This window comes from Hypanus sabinus, chromosome 5 (genome assembly GCF_030144855.1).
Source record: "Hypanus sabinus isolate sHypSab1 chromosome 5, sHypSab1.hap1, whole genome shotgun sequence".
Taxonomy (NCBI): Eukaryota; Metazoa; Chordata; class Chondrichthyes; order Myliobatiformes; family Dasyatidae; genus Hypanus; species Hypanus sabinus.
The window spans coordinates 20,638,807-20,657,773 of NC_082710.1; the positions used below are offsets into that span (position 1 = coordinate 20,638,807).

Consider the following 18,967-nt stretch of genomic DNA (forward strand, 5'->3'; position numbering starts at 1 on the left):
CCTTCTCGGAACCTGTCTGACTTGTTGAGTTCCTCCAGCATTTTGTGTATATATATTTTTTAAATGGCTTGCACTGTACTACTGCAGCAAAAAAAAACAAACTTCAAGACATGTCAATGATAATAAACCTGATTCTAATTCTGATTCTGTCATTGTGTGGAGAAGGTGCGGCCATGCCACCCCACGTCCCAGCATACTGTGAACCATCACACTGCTCACCTCAGCCTGCCAGCTCACCCCCATCCCTCCACACACAGTCTACCAGCAGCAGCTTCACAGGCGCTCCTACATACCAGGTCACAGGCCATTGACTGTAGGGGGTATGCATGGAGAGTTAGGGATTTGTAGCAGGCTCACTACAATCACCTCGCTGACAAAGCAGTGAGCAGCAGAAGCAGATGCGTTGGTGGTGTGTGTAGCTGTGAGTGTTTGGACTGAAGGCCCAAGAATGCTAAAGTAAATCAGCGCTCGGCAGGATCACAGTAAGTGGAGTACCAATATATCTGTATTATGCCGACCATAATTTTGGGCTGCTCATTGTAAATCAGGGCAGAGTGGATTAACTTCTCTTAGTAGTTATAAATGTTGAAGTTTCTGGCACTGGTTCACACTCTTTCTCAACAGGATCTTTCATGAGAAGCGAAGAAGACAAAATGATATAAGCTTCCAGCTGTCCACTTTTCTTTTCTCATGGAGCTCACGTGTGGTTCTCCACAGTAGTGAAACTTAAAAAAGAATAAAACAGATTCTATACTGAGCATTAACACTTAAGCAGCCCGTAACACTGCTGACTACTAACACACTTGCTTCTCTACCCTTCACGTCGTCCGCGGGTGAATTCCTGGACCACCGCTGACTCCCACTGCCACTCATTCTGATGCCTGCCCTTCTCAAGAACTGAGAGACAGCATTTCCTGGACTGCGAAAGAACACTTGCAACTAATTGTCAGTTTCAGCCTGCTTCCTTTCACAACTATTTGAAAATTCTCATTAATCCTTTCATAGAATTTCCTTAGAAATAATGAAGCTTGAACGGATGCACAACCATTCAGGATGTTGTCCCAACTAATTGATGTCTCTTATGTGCAAATATCAGTACAGATAATTTAAAACAGGTTAATACTTTGAGATTTGTAAGTGCAGTTTAAGGTAAATAGTCTTATATCATGCATAATATCTAATAAGAATATAAAGAACATTGGTCAGATGAGAATTATTAAACTCAATGCCAGTAATAGTGCAATTCTCTAATTTGGTCAAAATGCCCGTCATCTCCAGAACATATCATAACGAAGAGGGTAATTCAGTGCAGGCTCCCAGGAGAGCAATCCCATTAGTTGCAATCTCCCTTATTTCCCTGTAGCCCAGCAACTGCATCTTATACAAATACCCATCAACTCTCCTCTGGTTCTTTCGAACATTAGCTTCTACTAAGGGGGATAATTCGGAACAGCCAATTAACCTAACAGCCTGCACGTCTTTGGGATGTGGGAGAACGCCAGAACACACAGAGGAAACTAAGCTAGTCAGCAGAAGAATGCATAAACTCTGGACAGACAGCGTCCAGGGTCCTCTTCAAACCCAGGTCCCTGACTGGGAGGCAGCAGTTTGGCAGGACCAAAGGTAATACCCCTGGATTCTGTCTAAACATTGCGCTGCCTCAGTAGACGAGCCAGCCTAGTCAAAGATCCCACCCTCCCCAGACATTCTCTCAGTCCCCTGCGCAGAAGATGCAAAAGCCTGAAAGCACATACCTCCAGGTTCAAGCATACTTGCTATCCCGCTGTTAAAAGACTACTGAATGTACAAGATGGACTCTTGATCTCTCTATTCACATTGTCACCTTATTGTATACCTGGACTGTAGCTGTTACACTTTATACTGCATAGCTGTTGTTTTTCCTGGGCTATGTCAGTTCACTGTGTAATGAAATGATCTGTATGGATGGTATACAGGTCAAATTTTTCACTGTAACTTGATACATGTGACAACAATAAATCAACTCTAATTCCAATCTCAGATTCCTTGGTCCTATCACGATGTACATACTAGAAAAGATAACGATGAGCCAATATGAATCTCATAAGACTTCAGCCAGGGTGATGTGCTGTTCACTAGGCTGCAAACTAATGCTCTGTGGATATTGAGGATTTAATGAGATAGAATATGGAACTACAGAAAGATTACAGGGGAGGAGGGGGTCTCCTTACCCACAGACTATGACACAGAAGTATAAGAATGAATTTGGAAAACACAGATTATAAGGTGTTAAAATCAACGTTTCAAATTTCAAGGGTTAATGTATGAGGAACATTTGGTGGCTCTGGACCCGTACTCACTGGAGTTTAGAAGAATGGGGTGGAGGTTAGGATCTCATTGAAACATATCAAATATTGAAAGACCTAGATAGAGTGGGCGAGTTTAGGACCAGAGGGCACGGCCTCAGAATAGAGGTACTTCCCTTTAGAACTGAGATTAGGAGGGATTTCTTGAACCAGAGGGTATTCAATACCACAGACAGCTGTGGAGGCCAAGTCATTGGGTATATTTAAAACAGAGGTTGATAGGTTCTTGAATATTAATGGTTTCAAAGGTTATTGGGAGGCGGCCAATAATGGGGTTGATCCAAGATAGAACACTGGACCATACTCAATGGGCCAAATGGCCTAATTCCATTCCTATGTTTTATGGGTCAGTGCGGTGACCACAACTTTCAGAAAATATATTAATAACTTACAGATAGATGCAGAGGGTAAGGTCTGAAATTTTACATAGGACATAGAATGAAAATATGGTAAATTGTTTCTGTAATACCTGACTTCAAAATGTTATGGATAGTTTGGCTGAATGGAGAGAGTTTGATGAAATTTAAGTTATAAGGTGGTAAAATGATATACTTTTGCAGAATGTTTGAGATCAGGCCACCTCAGCTAAATGTAATTCTTCTAAAATAGTTGCAGGAACAAAGGAGCATAAACCTTTAAATGTGGCAAGCTGTTGAGTAGGTCTTTGATAAAACATAAGAGATCCTTGGCAGAAATTACCACAGAAAGGAATCATTAAACCAAATCGGTTGGACCACAACTCGTATTGGTGAAAGTCTGGTCAATCTTGGAAGTACCTGAAGACAATACAAAAGATGCAGAATAGATTTATTAGCATAATTCCTTCCAGATGATGAATTTCAGTTGAAAAGAATAAACCAGTTTTGTTCTTGTTAAAGCAGAGAATGAGGAGAAGGAATTTGATAGAGGTGTCCAAAATTTTGACAGGCTTAGATAAGATGAATAGAGTGAAACTGGCCCCATTAGCAAAAAGATCAAGGGCCAGTGGTCACAGATTTAAAGTGACTGGCAAAGATCCAGGAGAATCATGAAGAAGAATTTTTTTTATTATTGCAGTAAGAGGTTATGATCTAGATTGCCATGCCCAGAAATGTATTAGATGTAGATCCAACTGTAGCTTAATAATATAATTGGATGACTATTTAAAATTAAAAGCAACTGCAGACTGATGAGATGGTGAAATGGGTCTGACTGGCTGCTCTCCTGGGAGCTGGGGGACACTCAATCAGTTGAATGGCCTGCTTCACAAAAAGAATCCTCTGGTTTAGTAAAATCAAGGACCTGGCCAAGACTGAAGAATTACTGTTTTGAGGAGTGACTAACATAGCCTTGGTTGTTTTCTTTTGAACAAAAGAGACTGTGTGGTTAGCACAACACTCTACAGTACCAACGACATCGGTTCAACTCCCGCCTGTCTCTGTAAGGAGTTTCTATTTTCTCCTGTGACTGTGTGGGTTTCTTCTGGATGTTCTGGTTTTCTCCCACAGTCCAACAATCTACCGGTTCATAGGTTAATTGGCCATTGTAAATTGTCCCATGATTAGGCTAGAGATAAATAGGTGGGTTACTGGATGGCAGGGTCCGAAAGGCTAGAAGGGCCTATTTTGTGCTGTATCTCAAAAAAAGTAACATAAAAATAAAATTTACATGCGGTACTGTACATATAATTCTCCTCCAAGAGGTCCACAACCTTGACGTGGTTTGAAGGTCTGTATGCCTCAGTGACCCAGAGAGCAATGTTGACTGGAGTCAGGGCTTTATGCTTTGGCTCCTGGGAGGGTCACCCATGCCAAACAGGGTAGAGGACAGACAAAGAATGCTCCACTTGTCCTCCAGGTTCGGGGGTTCAGCTCAGAGCTAACAACCCTGAATGCTAAAACAAAGACGTTACAGAAATAGCAATGAAGGATCCTTCTAGATCAGAGTGGCCAACGACCGGCAGTGATGAAGGACCTTTATTGCTGCCCTAAACATCAGCAGTGTAACTGGCAGTAAGTAATATATAATTCTGCACACATTATCGGAAAAGTTTTATTTTACTTCTTGGCAGAGAGGGGCATAAGTTCAAGTAAATGCAGTAAAACTAATGGAAGATTTGGAATGTCATCTAACACACTCAGAACTTTCTACAGAGGTACCCTGGAGAGAATTCTAGCTGGCTGCATCACCATCTGGTATGGGGCGGGTAGGGAGAGGCAGCTACTGCACTGGATCAAAGTAAGCTGCAGAGAGCTGTAAAATTAGTCAGCTCCATCATTGGTACTAATAGAATCCATGGCATATTCAAGGAGCAGTACCTCAAAAAGGCAGAGTCCATCATTAAGAACCCCCACTACCCAGAACATTGCCCTCTTACCACTGTTACAATCAGGAAGGAAGTACAGAAGCCTGAAGGCACACTCTCAGCAACTCGGGAACACTTTCTTCCCCTCTGCTACCCAATCTCTGAATGGACATTGGAACCATGAACACTACCTCACCACTTCTTTATTTCTGTTTTTGCACTACTTATTTTATTTAATTATTTGATGTACATATACACTTACCGTCATTCACAGTTTTTTCTATATTATCATGTATTGCATTGTACTGCGGCCGCAAAGTTAACAAATTTCACGCCATATAATAAACCTGATTCTGACTCTGGAAGGAGTCTGATTGGAGAGAATGTTGAGGAAGTATTTTTCACTGTCTGAAGCAGCATTTGAGGCAAAGGTCCTCTGCACATGTAAAGGTTACATGGATGAGAATAGCTGTAGCTACTGGTCTCTGGATATTAAGCGATTGGGTGAGAATAAACTGAACACCCCAGTTGGTGCTGACCATGAACTTAATAGGTTGAATGTTCTCCTTCTATGCTGTAGATTTCACTGTTTCTCAAAAATAATAAGCTGATGTGGACTGATGTACATACAGTAATATGGATTTGCAGCTGTAATACTTATCCAGATGATGTTGTGGGATCTTTATTCATACTCTGCTTTGGAAATTGCTTTTTTTTTTAAAAAATTTATTAGTTTTTCAAAACATTTTACAAATTAAAAACCCCAAATCCCAATGAGGAACATTAAAACAGTGCAAAATTAAGCATACAATAACAATATGCTACAAAGGAAGAGAATTTAGCAAAAAAAAAGCACCTAAATTAAAGACAAGTAAGCTTAGAGTCCTCCCCAAGCCCCACAACACAAGAAAAAACAACAGCAACTCCAGACCAACCACAACACAATATAGAGAGTATAAGTCAGGACAGCCAAACTCCCAGACTGTGAATACACTCAGCAACAGAGGGTAATAATGCCTTCTACCAGAAAAAAAACTTGCTGAAAGCAAGGGACCGAAAAGAAAAAAAAAACCCTAGTCAAGAGGAAAGTTATGAAAGTACTCGATAAAAGGTCCCCAGACCTTATGGAACTTTAGATCCGAATTCAGAACTGAATAATGAATTTTTTCGAGGTCCAAACAGGCCATAATGTCGTTAAGCCATTGAGCATGAGTGGGCGGGGCAACATCTCTCCATCTGAGGAGGATCAAGCGTCTAGCCAGGAGAGAGGCAAAGGATAATATTCGGCATTTGGTCGGACCCAGACATAAATCTGTCTCGCCCCAAAAACCGAACAGAGCAATTAAGGGGTTTGGTTCTAGGCGCTGATTCAGAATACACGATAACATAGTGAAGACATCTTTCCAGAATTTCTCCAAGCTAGGACAGAACCAGTACATATGGATGAGAGAGGCCACGCCGCTCTTACATTTATCACAGAGCGGACTAACACTAGGGTAGAATCGAGATAGTTTAGATTTAGACATATGGGCTCTATGAATAATCTTAAACTGTAAAAGGCAGTGGCGAGCACAAAGAGAGGTTGAGTTAACCGATTTGAGAACTGAATCCCAGCTCTCCTCAGATAAGGAGATATTTAAATCCTGCTCCCAGGCCATTTTGATTTTATCCATGGGGGCCCGTCGTAAGGCTGCTAGTTTATCTCGGATGATTGATATTAAGCCTTTACCTAGTGGATTCATGGAAAGAAATAGGTCCATAGCATTTTTCGCAGGCATTTCAGGAAAGTTAGGAATTAAAGGAGCAATAAAGTGTCGGATTTGGAGATATCTGAAAAAATGAGCATTGGGCAGATTGAACTTAACAGAGAGCTGCTGAAAAGAAGCGAAGCGATTATCAATGAAAAGATCTTCAAAATGTCTAATGCCCTTCCTATACCAAACCTGGAATGCTGAATCGTATGTAGTAGGTAAAAAAAGGTGATTATGAGCAACAGGGCTGGAAACAGAAAACCCCTGGAAACCATAGCATTTCCTGATCTGAGCCCATATATGCAAAGTGTGTCTAACAAGAGGATTAGCTATTGATCTGGGCAGACTACTAGGGAGTGCAGAGCCAAGAAGTGCAGAGATAGATAATTCTTTAGTGGAGCTCAGCTCCATCGCCACCCAGTTAGGGCACTTGGGTTGGCCATGGAAGAAAGACCAGAAGGTAGCACAACGTATATTAGCTGCCCAATAATATAAACGAGAGTTAGGTAAAGCCATGCCACCCTCTTCTTTAGATTTTTGGAGATGGATTTTATTAATTCTAGAGCGCTTATTCTGCCACAGATATGACAAAATAATAGAGTCTATGGAATCAAAAAAGCTTTTTTTAATCTCTTGTGTCACAACTTTTCACAAAATTGCAACTTTCATCGGAAGAATCTTGCTATATATACTTCCACATGCATTATCCCTCTGTTATTGTATGAAGAACATTTTAATTTCTGAGAAGGATGATGTTTGTTCCTTTTGCAATGCACATATCTTTACTTAGCTGCATATTTTTTCTGCATTCGGAATATCCAGTATCCAACCTTTAGAGAGAGAGTCAGATGCACACCAGTGATGACCACTTTTGTCCTTCTTGATCTCATTCCTTTGGACACAGCCAATGATGGCACTGGTCCATTGGCTCCTCTTCCACCCATATCCAGTAGTGGTAGATGATTGCTCTTTAAAGTTTGGTTAAATTCTGTAAATGCCACAGATCGGGGCATTAGAATCAGGGTTCAAGTTATCCATTCTAATTTTGCAGTATAGGGTGGTATGGTAGCATAGTGGTTAGCACAATGTTTTACAGTACAGGTGACCCAGGTTCAATTCCCACTGAAGCCTTGTAAGGAGTTTGTACGTTCTCTCCGTGACCACGTGTGTTTCCTCTGGATGTTTCGGTTTCCTCCCACAGCCCAAAGATGTATGGGTCGGTTGGTCAATTGGTCATTGTAAATTATCGTGTGATTATGCTAGGATTAAAACGAGGGATTGTTGGGTGGCATGGCTTGAAGGGCTGGTTAAGGGCTATTCCATGCTGTATCTCAATAAATAAAATTTTTAATCTCTGTTTTCTCCAAATTGCACACAGTCCAAAGGATGAATCTATTGTCCAAATTTCTCTGCAAATGTGTAGAGGAATTTTCTTCTGTGCTGCACGTGCGAATGCCAGTCTTTTCAGAGGCACTACATGGTCACAATGATTTCCAGGTTTAGTTGTAACACTGTGCAAATTCAACCAGATGCTTCTGGCAGCAAACCAAGCTGGGGCATACTTACCACATCAAACATAAAGCCGGTAATGTCTGTTCTCATGCAAATCTCCTTCACAGTGTTGCAAGGGAAATTAGTTGAATTGGTTCTGAAGCTGACATCCTGCTGGACAGGGCACTCAACAACACAGTTTGCATTGCTGATATGCTAGAGTCATTACAATTAGCAAGCAGTACAATATTGCCACACTACCTGTACTTCAAACAACATGAAATAACTGCGCTTCACACTCCTTGCCCCCATGTGGTCTGTCACAAGATGACCTTACAATGTTCACAAAGTACCACAGAAAACAAATCTTTTTATTACAAATACTTCACTGTGTCCATATATACGTAGTTACACGAATTGCTTACAGGTTGAAGTAGTTTCTGTTGAGTTAGCCTGTGTGCTATTGCACAAAGTGTTTTTGTTTCCTTTCAGAAGAGAATCAGTAAGCATCCGTGCAAAAAAGGTCTGATCTTTTCATAGCTTTACGGTTAAGCAGGCATCATTGAGTGATGTCCACATGTGCATTTTATAAGAAATGATAACCATTTATGTGTTGAGATGGAGAGATGTCAGAATCAGAGCCAGTTTAATTATCACTGACATAGGTCGTGAAATTTGTTGTGTTGCCGCAACAGTAAAATATATCACAAATTACAATAAGGAATATATGTAAAAATTAAATAAACAGTACAAAAAGTCAGGTAGTGTTCGTGGGCTCAATGCCTGTTCAGAAATCTGATGGCTGAGCAGAAGAAGCTGCTCCTAAAATGTTGAGAGAGAGAGAGAATGAGTGAGTGAGTGAGTGAGTGTGTGTGTGTGTGTGTGTGTGTGTGTGTGTGTGTGTGTGTGTGTGTGTGTGTGTGTGTGTGTGTGTGTGCGTGCGTGCGTGCGTGCGTGCGCACATTGAGTGTGCAATTACATATGGCCTTTTTATCATGAAGAGGTAGAGGTCAAGAAAATTGGATCTTAATCTAATGATAAAATAGCATTTCGCTGCAATCAGACCAAGTTGCAGCCATTCTGCGATCACCATTGGAAAGTGCAGTTAAAGAGTGCGAAGAAAACTAGTCTTGTTTATAGATACACCCCAATATAGTCACAAACCTGTGAAAATTGTGCACTGAAGCCATTCCGAATTGATGGAGCAGTCTTCAAATTGTGATGCTGCTACTGATATAGTCAATGAAGATAAATGATTGTCTTCAAGATCTGTTTGCACCCAGAACTATGAGATTCAAACCATGGAAGTGAAAGTGGTAGTTCCTTTATTTCTTTCTTAAACCTATACTGACACAACACCAAGAGTGCTTCTGAGCCCAGAGGTACAAGTACCCAGTTGCTACGTTGCTTCCCCAAGGTGAAGCTTGCCTTAGTCCATCAGCTTCCGAGTCCTAGGAGGGTTTTCAGAAGATTGTCAAGGTATAATTCTGCATCAGGAGTAAGAAGAGAAGAGAAGCAGGTTGGTGTGGAAAAGGAGAATGAAGGGGCCCAAGACCACCACCATAGATCTAGCAGGTAGAATGACCTATGATTCAATGTAACATTGTCCCTGAAAAGAAAATGATCAGGAGTACTTGGGACTAAGGTTTCCTGTCCCTGACAACTATTAGTTCACTAGGAAAGGTTAAGTTATCCCTCAAGGAACAATTTAATTCCTAAGGACAACAAAGAACCACAACCACTCCACACCTGTGAAGGGTAATCATTTTACCAGGCGGTTGGCAATCCTCTCAACCACGGTAAACACCAGCTCTTTAACCTAGCTACACACCCAAAATGCTGGTGGAACACAGCAGGCCAGGCAGCATCTATAAGGACGAAGGGACGAAGGGTCTCGGCCCGAAATGTTGACAGCGCTTCTCCTTAGAGATGCTGCCCGGCCTGCTGTGTTCCACCAGCATTTGTGTGTGTTGTTTGAATTTCCAGCATCTGCAGATTTCCTCGTGCTTGCTCTTTAACCTAGCTGCTGGGTACAGGATTGTAGGACTATCATGGAAAGAAACAGCAACAGAAAATATTTCAATTTATCCACGAGCAGATTTCGGAAACCCAGCTGCAGGCTTGAAGCAGAAAATTCTTAGGAATTCTGTCATTACGTCACAAACTGCTTCCAAATTTCAGAAGGTCCTTTTGCCTTGATATTTTCTTCCAAGAATTGAACACATGTTGCTCTCTGGGAATCTTCCTTTTAGCTAGAATCCACATACAAAAATTGGTCCTAACTCCTTCACATTATATTTACGATCACTTTCAAAGTGGGGGTGACATTGGCTACATTGTACGGTGCAGATAGGAACCACATTAGGGCCTCCCCATGGATTCAAATTTATTACTCACTTCTCCTTGCTCAGTATGGGCCTGTGATGCTCCTCAAACACCTTCTGTTCATTAGGCTGATGAATGTGAAATCTGCCTGGCTTCTAACTATTCACCTTTTGATTTACTTTTGTATCTTCAGTATCATGTGTGAGCTACTTGTTAATGAGAAGTTCATTAACAGGCTAGAAATGCTTTTCACAGAAGCTGCAGAGAGCTCTGAACCACATAAAACACAAGTGAGTTGTCTGTCAGCCATTTCTAACACATTATACTTTTTTGTTAAAATTAACATATCCATATACTTAAGGCTTATTTTAATTGAATATATCCCCATTATATCAACTTTCTATACTTACTTACAGAAGTCCTGATTCCTTTAAAAAAAAGAATGTTCTATGTTGTTTTATCATTTTAATTCTGTTTCTCTTCTGTCATATTATTAATATTACTAGAAGAAATGCATATAGTTTAACCAAGGTGACAACTACTGACTAGTACTAAATGTACAATAGAATCCTGTAAACCAAGCGTAGCATAATACCACCACACTTGCATTCTGTTATCATACTGATTGACTGGGTTATTACAGCTATAACAATTGTAATATTACCAGCATTCATGAACATTGATAAAACTGACAGCAACTTTAGAATTCCCAGGCACACTAAATTTTATGTCAGTGATTCAGCTCTCTCCTTTTGGCACTGTATACTTTTGTGCTCTTTGGCATAATCAAGGTAAATCAGCTCAACCAGATAAAAATAATAAAGTAAGCTCACAGGAAAGTACCCCAAAAACTTGCACAAAGTCTTTGTGACGAAGTAAAAGTTGACAGTTTTCCTAACTCTTTGACTTCTAAAAATAACCAAGAAAAGATTGTATTCCCCTCAGATAAATATATCAAAATTTAATAGAGTTTTAAATACATTTTTATGTTCTAAAATTTGGGTTGTTAATGTTATATTTTGTTATGCCTATTTGATACTTAGTAAAATATATTAATTTAAAATTGTGGCGACCCATTTCCTGGCACATCCGAACCGGCTCACAATTAGATAGCCTACGGTGGTTTGCGAGCACAGAGCTTTGGAGCCTCTGCGCCACGGGGGGGGGGGGGGGGGGGCAGGTTGAGGGAGGCTTAAAAGTGAGGCTGAGGATTTCGAATAAAGTTTTTTCCTTCGACTGCAGTTACCGACTCCGTGTCATAATTTTAGCGCTGCATGTAGCACACCGCTACAATTGGTGACCCCGACGGTCCAAACGATTTTTGGACCAGAAATGACCGCCTCTGTTCATGCGGTTTCGTTGAAACTGCCGGGTTTCTGGACACAGCGCCCGGACCTATGGTTCCAGCAAGCCGAAGCCCAATTCCACGTTCGCCAGATCACCTCAGAAGACACCCGCTACTACTACGTGGTGAGCTCCCTCGACCAGGACACAGCGGCCCAGGTCGCGGAGTTCGTACAGTCGCCCCCGGCAGACGGCAAGTACACGGAATTCAAAGCCCTGCTCCTCAGGACTTTCGGACTCTCACGGCACGAGTGGGCTGCCCGTTTACTGCACCTGGATGGCTTGGGCGACAGACCTCCTTCAGCTTTAATGAATGAGATGTTGTCTCTGGCCGACGGACACACACCCTGCCTCATGTTTGAGCAGGCATTCCTGGAGCAGCTGCCCGAGGACATACGCCTGCTGCTGTCCGACGTGGATTTCAGTGACCCCTGGAAGGTGGCAGCCCGGGCGGACTTGCTGTGGAACGCCAAAAAGGTGAGCGGGGCGTCCATCGCACGGATCTCCCAGCCACGCTCCCAGCAGCAAACCAGTCCAGGCCCGGCCGCAGAGCCCGCCAACCCCCGGCCCAATGAACAATGGTGCTTCTACCACCAGCAGTGGGGCGCAGAAGCCCGCCGTTGTCGCCCGCCCTGCAAATTCCCGGGAAACGCCAGGGCCAGCCGCCGCTGATGGCTACGGCGGCTGGCCATCGGGATAGCCTCCTGTATGTGTGGGATAGAAGGTCGGGACGCCGGTTTTTGGTCGATACTGGTGCCGAGATCAGCGTTTTACCTCCGACGAGTTACGACACCCGCAGCAGGGCACCGGGTCCCCCCCGTGGGCCGTGAACGGCAGCACAGTAAGGACCTATGGCACCCATCAGGTGCAGCTACAGTTCGGCTCCAGCCAGTTCACGTGGGACTTCACACTGGCCGCCGTAGCCCAACCACTTCTGGGTGCGGATTTTTTGCGAGCTCACAGCCTACTGGTCGACCTGCCCAGGAAGAGACTGGTACACGCCGAGGCCTTTCAGACGTTCTCCCTGGGTGCAGCCCAGTTGCCAGCCCCTCACCTCGGCTCCATCACACTGTCCGACAACGACTTCACCAGGGTCCTGGCGGATTTCCCATCGGTTCTGGCACCGCAGTTCACAGCGGCCATGCCCCGACACGGCGTACAGCACCACATCCCGACCCAGGGACCACCCCTCCATGCCTGTGCTCGGTAGCTTCCCCCGGACAAGCTCCGACTGGCGAAGGAGGAGTTCCAGAGGATGGAGGAATTGGGGATCATCCGGCGATCCGACAGCCCATGGGCCTCCCCCCTGCACATGGTGCCCAAAGCGACGGGAGGCTGGAGACCGTGCGGCGACTACCGCAGGCTGAACGAGGCTACCACACCGGACCGCTACCCTGTGCCGCACATTCAGGATTTTGCAGCAAACCTGCACGGCGCACGGATCTTCTCCAAGGTAGACCTTGTCCGAGGGTACAATCAAATCCCGATGCATCCTGACGACATCCCCAAAACGGCTCTCATCACCCCGTTTGGCCTTTCCGAGTTCCTCCGCATGCCGTTCGGCCTGAAGAATGCCGCACAGACGTTCCAGTGGTTAATGGACGCAGTGGGACGGGACCTGGACTTCGCGTTCATCTATTTGGATGACATCCTCATAGCCAGCGGCAGTCGTCAGGAGCATCTGTCCCACCTCCGTCAACTCTGCGCCCGACTGAGTGAGTACAGTCTTACAATCAACCCCGCCAAATGCCAGTTCGGACTCGATACCATTGACTTCCTGGGCCACAGGATTACTAAAGACGGGGCAACCCCTCTGCCCGCTAAGGTAGATGCGGTCCGCCATTTCCCCCGACCCACCACAATCAAAGGCCTTCAGGAATTCGTAGGTATGGTCAAATTCTACCACCGCTTCCTCCCTTCAGCTGCCCGGATCATGCGCCCCCTGTTCGCCCTGATGTCTGGTCCGAGCAAGGACATTACCTGGGACAAGGAGTCCGCCGCCGCTTTCGTTCAAACGAAGGAAGCTTTGGCGGACGCTGCAATGCTAGTACATCCCAGAATGGACGCCCCTACCGCCCTCACAGTGGACGCATCTAACACGGCAGTCGGTGGGGTGCTGGAGCAACTCATTGCAGGTCGCTGGCAACCCCTGGCGTTTTTCAGCAAACACCTGCGGCCACCCGAGCTCAAGTACAGTGCTTTCGACCGGGAACTGTTGGCGCTCTACCTGGCAATCCGGCATTTCAGGTACTTCCTAGAAGGTCGGCCCTTCACCGCATTCACGAACCACAAACCGCTTACCTTTGCATTTACGAAAACGTCCGACCCCTGGTCGTCCCGCCAGCAACGCCACCTATCCTACATCTCTGAATACACAACGGATGTCCGGCACGTCTCGGGTAAGGACAATGTCGTGGCGGATGCGCTCTCTCGCCCTACCGTTCATGCCCTTTCCCAAGGGGTAGACTTTGAGGCACTGGCAGAGGCACAGCAGGCGGATGAGGAGATTCCGAGTTACAGAACCGCAGTCTCCGGTTTGCAGCTCCAGGACCTCCCCGTAGGCCTGGGTGAGAGGACCCTACTCTGTGACGTCGCCTCCGGCCAGCCCCGTCCCATCGTCCCGACAGCATGGCGGCGCCGTGTTTTCGACTCCATTCATAACTTGGCGCATCCCTCCATCCGGACAACTGTCCAGATGGTTTCCAGCAGGTTCATTTGGCACGGACTCGTGCGGACTTGGCAGGTTCGTGCGGAGCGCGGCACCTCCTGACTATCGTGGACCGGTTCACAAGATGGCCAGAGGCGGTCCCGCTCACCGACACCACCTTCGAATCTTGCGCCCGAGCCCTGATCACCACCTGGATATCTCGCTTTGGTGTACCAGCCCACATTACCTCCGACAGAGGCGCCCAGTTCACCTCCAGCCTGTGGTCAGCTATGGCCAGCCTTTTGGGGACTCAGCTGCACCACACAACTGCCTACCACCCACAGTCGAACGGGCTAGAGGAGCGTTTCCACCGTCACCTGAAGTCGGCCCTCATGGCCCGCCTGCGAGGAGCCAACTGAGCGGACGAGCTTCCCTGAGTCCTACTCGGCATCCGCACAGCGCCCAAGGACGACCTGCACGCCTCGTCGGCCGAGTTGGTATACAGCGTCCCTGGTCGTCCCCGGGGAGTTCCTACCAGCCCCACGGGGGCAAGAGGAAGATCCCGCAGCAGTCCTGGGCAGACTACGCGAGAAGCTCGGTAACCTGGCCCCCATACCCACTTCACAGCACGGGCGGCACCCGACCTGCGTACCCAAAGACCTACAGAACTGTAAGTTTGTGTTTGTACGAAGGGGCGGGCATCGGCCACCGCTGCAGCGGCCATACGAGGGGCCGTTTATGGTGCTCCGGAACAACGGGTCCACGTTCGTGCTGGACGTTGGGGGGAAAGAGGAGGTTTTCACGGTGGACCACCTCAAACCAGCCCATGTGGACCTGGCACAACCGGCCGAGTTTCCGGCACCTCGGCGCAGAGGCCGACCTCCCAAGCAGGTTCTGGCCCAGACTGTGGACATTGGGGGGTGTATCGCCGGTTCTGGGGGGGGGAGGTTATGTGGCGACCCATTTCCTGGCACATCTGAACCGGCTCACAATTAGATAGCCTACGGTGGTTTGCAAGCACAGAGCTTTGGAGCCTCTGCGCCACGGGGGGGGGGGGGGGGGGGCAGGTTGAGGGAGGCTTAAAAGTGAGGCTGAGGATTTCGAATAAAGTTTTTTCCTTCGACTGCAGTTACCGACTCCGTGTTGTAATTTTAGCACTGCGTGTAGCACACTGCTACAAAATAACAATTTCATCTTCCAAGCTTTCCGCCTTGTGAAAATTCTTCTACATGTTTGACTGCTTAGCATGTTAGGGTTACTGGGGACCTGAGATCCCTCTTGCAGTGATAAGTGCCAACAACCAATATTGGAAAAGAGGAAGTCTGCACCAAAGCAGCCAACTGATTTTTATGGACAAATTTGAGGGTGTAGTGGACAATAAGGAAGGCTATCAAAGATCTTGACCAGCTGTAAAAATGAGCTGAAAAATGGCAAATTAAAGTTAGTGTGAGGTGCTGTATTTTAGGAGGACAAACCAGGGTAAAATACAGTGAATGGTAGAACACTGAGGTGTGCCAAGGAACAAAGGGACATGGAAATACAGATTCATGATTCATTAAAAATGGCATCAGAGGTAGATAGGGGCATAAAGAGAGCTTTTTACTTATTAGCCTTCACTGAGCGCAAGACTTATGCGAGGCTGAAGTCCTTCAAGATGTTAGTGGGTGAGGCCAAATTTGGAATATTTTGGATAGTGAACAAACAGGTTTGAAAGGTGCAGAGAAAATTTAAAAGGATGCTGCTGGGATTTGAGGAGCTCAGTTACAGGGAAAGATTGAATAGAAACATAGAAAACCTACAGCATAATACAGGCCCTTCGGCCGGCAAAGTTGTGCCAAACATGTCCCTACTTCAGAAACTACTAGGCTTACCCATGGCCCTCTGTTTTTCTAAGCTCCATGTACAGTACATGAATAGGTCCTTTATTGTCTGGAACATTGAAGAATGAGGGGAGATCCTATAGAGATATTCAAAACTAAGAGGGGTATTGGTAGGGTGAATACATGCAGATTTTTCCCCTCAGGTTGGGTGAGACTAGAACTAGAGGTCAGAGGTTTTGGGCGAAGTCTGAAATATTTAAGGGAAAACTGAGGGGGGAGCTTCTTCACTCAGGGTAGTCAGAGTAAGAAGTAGTAAATGCAGGTTCAAATGTAACATTTAAGAGAAGTCTAGATAGGTTCGTGCATGGGAGAGATTTGGATGGATACAGCCTAGGTGCAGGTAGAAGGGATTAGGCGGAAGATTTGGCTACCGTGGACTAGATGGACTAAAAGACCCACTTCTGTGCCATTGCACTCTTTCATTCTACGACAGCTTTCTGCAGGATCAGACTGAACTTGGTGATTAGGCGAGTCTGAAGTTGCAGTCTCATTGAATATAGTGATAGATCACGCAAGTTTGTTAGTGATACAGAGCAAACAACATGGATATAAGAAAACCCAAGGCGTTTCATCAAGAACTCATATGGATCCAATCTACATTTCTTGTGAAGTAGGTTAAAAGGTTGGCACAACATCACACTGTGTCGCAGGTTTGTGGGCTGGAGTTCTCTTCAAAAGAAGGTGTGAGGTGCTCCTTCCCTCTGCTTGCCTGCAGGTCACTCTTGGGCAAAGTGTAGCACCTGCTTAGCCCACCGTTCAGGGTCGCGTGAAGTTGTGGGAGCAAGTGGTGGACGGTCGTAAGAGCAGCTGATGCATTTCACAAGTCCTGGTTTTGTGACTACTGACGCCAGGCAGACAATCTCTGAAGAGTATTCATAATGGCTGGGTTCACCCATCTTGCAAAGACATTGCCCAGAGAAAAGCAAAGGCAAATCATTTCTGTAGAAAATTTGCCAAGAGCAATCATGATCACCTCTGTCATACAACACAACCTATAATGATGATAATGACTGTACTGTTCTATATTCTGTGACATATTGTTTCAGTCCTGCTTAGTTCCTTCCTTCACCTCTTTTTCCATTAAGTAACACCTCCTCATTACCTCCTCCTTTCCTTTCATCCAGGGCTAACACTGATCAGGCAACTGTTCTGCAGAACTTCTCCATTTAGTCACCATTAGTCAGATTGCTCTGTCTGAATCCCTGCACAGTTCCAGTGGAATATACATTTGAGAACACCACTGTATCTTCATTACAATCAGAATCAGAATCAGGTTTATTATCACTGGCATGTGACGTGAAATTTGTTAACTTAGCAGCAGCAGTTCAATGCAATAGATAATCTACCAGAGAGAGAGAAAAAAATAATAATAAAAAATAAAATAAAACATAATTATAAGTAAACAAGTAAATCAATTATGTATATTGAATAGATTTTTTTAATGCGCAAAAACAGAAATAATGTATATTGCTGTTCCTGAATCGCTGAGCGTGTGCCTTCAGGTTTCTGTATCTCTTACCTGATGGTAACAGTGAGAAAAGGGCATGCCCTGGGTGCTGGAGGTCCTTAATAATGGACGCTGCCATTCTGAGACACCGCTCGCTAAAGATGCCCTGGGTACTTTGTAGGCTTGTGCCTAAGATGGAACTGACTAGATTTACAACCTTCTGCAGCTTCTTTCGGTCCTGTGTAGCCACCCCCCCCCATACCAGACAGTGATGCAGCTTGTCAGAATGCTCTCCACGGTACAACTATAGAAGCTTTTGAGTGTATTTGTTGACATGCCTTCAAGACTCAATACTTAGCTCACTGATTCCAGATAATCAGTACATACATCCAACACTTACAATTCGGAGTTCCAGCTTTCAGTGATTTAAGCAGAGATTCTGCTTCCCCAGCACATCGCCATCAAAATCACCTTCTGTTTCCTTATTGTCTTATTACAATCCTTTTTTACTGAGCACCATCAAGCTCTGGGTAACACTGTGGCGAGTTCCAGTGACCCAGGTTCAATACTGACATCTGGAATTGTCTCTGTGAAGTTTGCATGTTCTCCCTGTGAATGCACGAACTTCCCCTTGTTGTTCTGTTCCTTACCTCATACTTTTGACCCACCGGATGGCTGGTTCATAGATTAGTCGCCAATGTACACTACCATTTGTGTAGGTCTGCTAGGAGGTCGTTCCACACTCTCACAACCCTCATTTGAATAAGATTCCTCTCAGGTTCCTGGTAAACATCTCACCTTTCACACTAAACCTCCAATTCTAGTCTTACCCAACCTGAGGTGGAAAGGCCTACATACATTTATCCTATTAATAGATTCAAGATTCCAGTACACATGTGTAACGGATGAAACCCCGCTGGTTTCCTTGGCTGCTTAAGTCCAGGGAAGACACTCTCAAGTCCCGCCAAACCCGTGAGATTGAGACGGCTCGTCCCACCCCAAACCCCAGTTTGTCATTTGCTGCCCTGTACAAATTAGCGCCACAAGATAACAGACCGTATACTGCGTACAATTAAAGGAATTATATTTCTGAATCTTAACTAAAGTGTTAGTGAAGAATAACAAAAAGAAAAGGGCCCATTCTAATTAAACAGAAAAATGTGCACAAGTCGGAGCTCATCTTGAACTCCTCTGTCACACACGCGCAGGGCCCTCAGTCAGCGTGAACACCCACACCACCTGGGAAGGAAAGGGTCAATGAGCAGGGAAGAGGATATTACATTAATTAAGAGTTATTGGTTTAATAGTCTGTGATCAACATTGGAGGCTGAAGAACCTGTCTTGTGCTATACCATTCTGTGTTCTAGTCAACCTTCAGCCTTTTTTCATTTCCAGTGAAAAAGAGTACCAAACAAGTCACACTACCTTGACAGGTCTAACCTCAGAGTTAATG

General features: G+C 45.1%; 1 long non-coding RNA gene across 1 annotated transcript in view; it reads left to right on the top strand.

The window, feature by feature from the left end:
* Positions 1-333: 333 nt before the first annotated feature.
* The window catches only part of LOC132393655 (uncharacterized), a 61,068-nt gene continuing 42,434 nt past the window's right edge, over positions 334-18,967 (top strand). Inside the window, exon 1 of the long non-coding RNA XR_009512023.1 lies at positions 334-482. This is a non-coding gene — a long non-coding RNA (uncharacterized LOC132393655). The remainder of the gene's footprint in view (positions 483-18,967) is intronic.